Genomic DNA, 6,212 nt, shown 5'->3' with positions numbered 1-6,212 from the left:
TAACACTAAGGTTCAGTCTGCCCTTGACCATTTTGCGCCACTGAAATTAAGACTCATGGCAAACCCATACCTCCTTGGAGAAATGCAGAACTAAAACAACTGAAAAGAAACAGCACCAACATGTAAGGTGATGAGGAAAAAATGGCAATTAAGAAGGAAATGTACATAAAACAAAGAGTTTATAACAAAACTAAGTAATACAAGAAATTTATTCATCACTAAAATCATCAGTCAAAATAAAAATAATTCAATTAACCCCCTCTGACTCCTTTTGCGAGCAGTTGGCAGGCCATTTCATGAGCTGGATGTGATATTTTGTCTATACCAGACAGTTAATTTATCTAATCATTTATGTGATTGGGACAGTGCATTGTAATGGACAGGCATGACACAATATACACACGTGGACAAAATTATTGGTACCTTTCGGTTAGTGAAAGAAAAACTCTCAGTGGTCAGAAATAACTTGAATCTGACAAAAGTAATAATGAATTAAAATTCTATGATATTTAACCAATGAAAGTCAGACATTGCTTTTCAACCACGTTTTAACAGTATTACTTAAAAAAAATAAACTCCTGGACAAAAATGATGGTACCCCTAGAAAAGACTGAAAATAATGTGACCAAAGGGACACGTTACTCCAAGGTGTGTCCACGAATTAGCATCACAGGCGTCTACAACCTTGTAATCAGTCAGTGGGCCTATATATAGGGCTACAGGTCGTCACTGTGCTGTTTGGTGACATGGTGTGTACCACATTCAACATGGACCAGAGGAAGCAAAGGAAAGAGTTGTCTCAGGAGATTAGAAGGAAAATTATAGACAAGCATGTTAAAGGTAAAGGCTATAAGACCATCTCCAAGCAGCTTGATGTTCCTGTGACTACAGTTGCACATATTATTCAGAAATTTAAGATCCATGGGACTGTAACCAAGCTCCCTGGACATGGCCGCAGGAGGAAAATTGATGACAAATCAAAGAGACGGATAATACGACTGGTAACAAAAGAGCACTGAAAAACTTCTATAAAAGATGGTTGGTTCACTGTGGTTCTTTGTCTTGAAAGGTGTTGTTAGGTTTTAGGTCTTGTAGTTAATGGAAAACAGTAAATGATAATACCTGTTTTATCACAATTCAATTTTGAAAAACTAAAACAAATTTAGTAATATCCCCCCTTTGACACATTTATATATGTGTATATATACATGTGTCAATTTTGTTCAGAGCTGGCATCTCTGCTAGCGTAGTTATCTTCTGCTGTAAGAGAAAACTTTAGGTAAATTGTAATTCTTAAATTAAGAGAAATTATGCAGCATCTGCTGTAACAATATATATATGGGAAAGCCAAATTCTGCAGCCCATTCATGCAATTAGTTAGCACTTTTATCCCCATACTTTGCTTTCATGAAATCTACAACTGGACTTTCTGGAGGTGCACTCTCCTTTGACTTTGTGCTTCCCATTTTATAGGTGTATTTTACAGGGCATCTGTGGCTGCCTTAATTCAGCTCCTGTTTTCTTGTCTCAGGACTTTCACCTGGATACTGGTAGCCTTTTTTTTTAATGCTAGACAGTAGTATTGCTGATTGCGGGCTTATATGGGACTCAAACCCACAACATTACTTTCTTTATTTTTTGTCTTTTTTACTCTATTATGAGAAGGAGAAAAGTCATGCAAGCCCAATTGCTTACAATATTTACAATTTTCTATTTTTTTATTTTATTTTATTTTTATTTTTTTTACAATTTGTGTGACTGTTTTTTTGTTGTTGTTTTTTTTTTTGGGGGGGGGGGGGGTTACCTTAAAAGATAAGTATGTCAATGTTTCAAACTCACCAGGCCTTTGTCCAATTACAATTTGAGTTTGTTGTTCCAGCTACGATGATCTGGGACAAAAAATCTTCCTAGGATGGCCAATCCCTGTACCCTGTCCCAGACGATCGATTGAGGAAAAACCCTTCTGACGCCAAGAAATTGTTGTGGAAATAAGACTCCTTTTGCAGGCTCTGATGAATATTGAAGCAAAGACAAGAGTTTATTTTTTGCAAGAAATAGGTCCAACAGCATCTCCCCCAATGTCAGACCCTGAATGATGGAAATCACCAGGATTATAAAGTTTGAGATGACCAGAGGACATACATTTCAAAGTAAGGATGTGACAGTCCTACTGAGGTGTGGTCAGGCGAGCTCCTGGAGGCTTATGAGCTTGATCACCTCAGTATGTAACATGTGGAGTCAAAACAATACAAGGTGTGATACATTTCAAAGGAGAGGGATCTGGAAGCCAACTGTATGGTCTTTGCATCTATCTTCACTTACATTACAAATACATCTTAACAAGATTAGCAACCAAAAGGGAACAAAAGGGTTTAGATGAAAAGTTTTCTAACACTGTCTTTGACAACCAAACCAAGTGATTTCTCATAGGCAAAATAATCACACACACTATTTTAATTTCCTTTACAATAGTTTTCTCCTCAGTGACATCCACCAAATGTCTTTTAGATCCAACTCCATTTTTAAAGTCAATTTATGGATCCTTTAGAGACAAGCTTTTAAACATGATGAATAGCTTTCTTCACATCTGCCCTCAAAAGCAGAAAGAAGAGCAAATTAGATTTTAATGATTTTAACAACTTCTTTTTTTTTTTTTTTTTTTTTTTTTTTTTGATGATCACAACATTTTAGAAAAAAATCAATCTGGTTTTACAGCACAGACAGCCTTGACAAAGATTTGTTTTAATATTTTTGTGTAAATTATGATTCACAAAAGGTGACAGTGTTGGTCCCACTGGTTCTAAGCTCTGCTTTTGACACAGTAGACCACACTATTTTTTTAACTCATCTGAAACACCTCGGCCTCTCCTGTGCTGTTCACAAATGGTTCACATCCTGTCTCACATGCAGAATATTTATTATGAGCGCAGACAGGTGCTCCTCCCAGATCCATAAAATCACATGTAGTGTTCCACAGGGTTCCATTTTAGGTCCTATGCTTTTCAACCTGTATATGCTACCTGTTGTGGAAAAAAATACTATAACTCTTGATCACTAATTATCCATTTGTGAAGCCCGGGGAGTTTTGAAATACAAAAAGGTTTATTCTTTGTTATAGCAGATAACAAAGAATAAACGTGCTCTTGCCCCAGACCGGTAGCCTCCCGGTGTCTCAAGCTCTCTTTGAGAGCATCTCTCCCCCTCAGTTCCCCTTGAGCATCTGAGCTCTGCATACATTTCAAAGCAGAGTGACATTTGTTATCGGGACCTCTGACAAACTGACACAGATCAAATGCATTTCAATCAATCAATCAATTTATTTGTAGTCATTGTCACAAAAGATTGAGAGACACATTTACACAAAGACATATGATAAGAATATTTTCTTCATAACATAAATACAGATACATTTCCATCACACAGTGGGAGGAGACACAGTGTGACACAGTCCACAGTTATACAGATGATACAAGGTTTTACGTCTCCGTGTCTCCTGATCACACTGGGCCAATGGATGCTCTATTAAACTGCATTTTAGATATCAAATCCAGAATGGCAGAAAACCTTCCCCAGTTTAACAAGGATAAAACTGTCATTAGTCATTGAGGCTTATGCAGACTACAAGCACAGTCTTTTCACCAATTTCCACAAGTGAAAAACCTAGGCATCATTTTTCACCTAAAAACATAGACATGTGCCATGCTGACACATTCTTTTTTCCAATAAGAATATTTCAAGTTTACAAAAAAAAAAAAAAAAAAATCGCGCAGCACCTGTCCTGACAAGGACCAAAGGGCAGGACAACATTACATCGGTTTTAAAGTTACTTTGTTGGCTCCCCGTGTGTTTCAGGATCAATTTTAAAGTTCTTTTATTGTTTTTTAAATGTCTTAATGGCCTTGGACCTTTTTATCTTTCAGAACTGCTTTTACCCTACAAACCCCTGCAGACCCTGTACTCCTCCAGCAGCAAGCTTCTAGTCATTACCAAAGTCAGTACACCCTCACAGCAAGGCGTCTTTCCAGTACAATGGACCTCATCTATGCAACAGCCTGCTGGACACCCTCAGGGCCGCAGAGAACTTTCATGTTTTTGAGAGCAGGCTCACAGCCTACCATTCTAGCTTAGCTTTTGATGAATATTTATTGTTTTATGTGGCTATAATTACATGTATTTAGTATATTTATTTATTTTATGTTTTTGATGCTATTTTATATTCTAGTTCTTAACATTTAACTAATTGTCTTATTGCTTTTAGGATCTCCAGTTTTCCTCTATTGGAGCCCTCACCAGGAGTGATGGTCAGCTGTGGCTGTCGGGGCCTGTGTCGTGGGTTCCTGATGGAGGGTTGGTGTGTCATCTCGCCCCTGGGCCCTGTGTCCTTGTGGAGGGTTGGTGTCTCATCTTTTCCCTGGGCTCTGTGTCCAGGTGGGGGCTTGGTGTTTTGGCCTCATCTCTCCCCTCGGTCCTGTGCCCTGGGGGAGGGTTGGTGTTTCGGCCTCATCTCTCCCCTGGGTCCTGTGTCCTGGTGGAGAGTTGGTGTCTCATCTCTCCTCTGGGCCCTCTGTCCTGGTAGAGGGTTGGCATTATGGCCTCATCGCTCCCCTGGGCCCAGTGTCCTGTTGTAGGGTTGGCGTTTTGGCCTCATCGCTCCCCTGGGCCCTGTGTCCTGGTAGAGGGTTGGTGTTTCAGCTTCATTGCTCCCCTGGGCCTGTGTCCTGTTGTAGAGTTAGTGTTTTGGCCTCATCTCTCCCCTGGGTCCTGTGTCCTGGTGGAGAGTTGGTGTCTCATCTCTCCTCTGAGCCCTGTGTTCTGATGGAGGGTTAGTGTTTCGGCCTCATCCCTCCCTTCAGTCTTGTGTCCTGGTGGAGGGTTGGTGTCTCATCTCTTCTCTGGGCCCTATGTCCTTGTGGAGGGTTGGTGTTTGGCCTCATCTCTCCACTGGGCCCTGTGTCCTGGTGAAGGGATGGTGTTTTGGCCTCATCACTCCCCTAGGCCCTGTGTCCTGGTGGAGGGTGGGTGTCTCATGTCTCTCCTGGACCCTGTGTCCTGGTGGAGGGTTGATGTATCATCTCTGAGATGGGGCCATCTCTCATCTGTGTGTGTTTGTGTGTGCATGTAGTTGACTGTGCATGTGACTGAGTTGTATGATTGTGTGGGGTATGGCAGTTGTAGGGGTAGGGTGGTTGGATGGAAGGGCATGTGAAATAGTTTTTTGAATGACTGTAAAACATTTTGTGTTACATTTTTGTATGAAAAGCATTTTTATATAAAGTTTGATTTGAAAGTTTGATTTGATGTGTGTGAGACACTTCACCTGCACATATGTGTCTGGTGCACAATGACATTCAGACTTTTCAAAATAAAATATTTTCCATAAACCATAAAGTGGTTTTGACAAATAGATTTAACAAGAAATAAAGTCCAATTTTATTTTGAAAGTCTACATGATTTTAAACAATGTGTTAAATTAAAACGTCTTTATTATTTACATTAGTTAGTTTGGGGTCTAGAGGACAGACCCATCACAGAAGATGGTTTTGTCTGGACCTGGGAACATACAGGTTTTTCTTATTTTCAGCAGAAAGATAGATCAATATTTTATTGATTCTGAGGGAAATTCAAGTTTACATACAGCAGCACACAGCAGCACACTGCACTTCTCACTCACCTTTTTCTCAAAGGTGGCAGTGCAGCTTAGAGGGAGGACTGGTCAGCAGATCCTGTGTCAGGGCAGTTTGAGTAGTGGAACAGATGTCAGGATAAATGTGTCCCTCATCTGTGTCCTGCAGCATTACAGCAGTGTCCAGGGGGAGCCAGGTGAGCTCCATACACACAATAGGCGGAGATTCGGCTTCTCCCATGCACACTTGCAATTAATTGTATTCAAGCTGCACCAGGAGAGGACAAAGGGAGCCAGGACCTGACACTGACAGCGCCAGATCGTCCATGTACCCACAGTGGTACAGCTCTTCTTGGCTCAGTCTCATGTTTTTGCATTTGCTACTCTTTTCTAAGTTGGATGTTTTTGCTCCTCGTCAGATCCCGCTCCCTGGACCCACTCTGCTTCTCTGTCTCCGACCCAGCTCTCCACGACCGGTACGAACCTCACACCCTCCGACCCAGTGCACTTCTACCGGTACGACTTACCTTGTCTCTGACGCCGCTGTCCACCATCTACTCAAGGACTACTGCAAACAACCCTACTCTCA

Source organism: Periophthalmus magnuspinnatus, chromosome 10 (genome assembly GCF_009829125.3).
Source record: "Periophthalmus magnuspinnatus isolate fPerMag1 chromosome 10, fPerMag1.2.pri, whole genome shotgun sequence".
Taxonomy (NCBI): domain Eukaryota; kingdom Metazoa; phylum Chordata; class Actinopteri; order Gobiiformes; family Gobiidae; genus Periophthalmus; species Periophthalmus magnuspinnatus.
Note: the sequence above shows the minus strand (reverse complement) of the source record.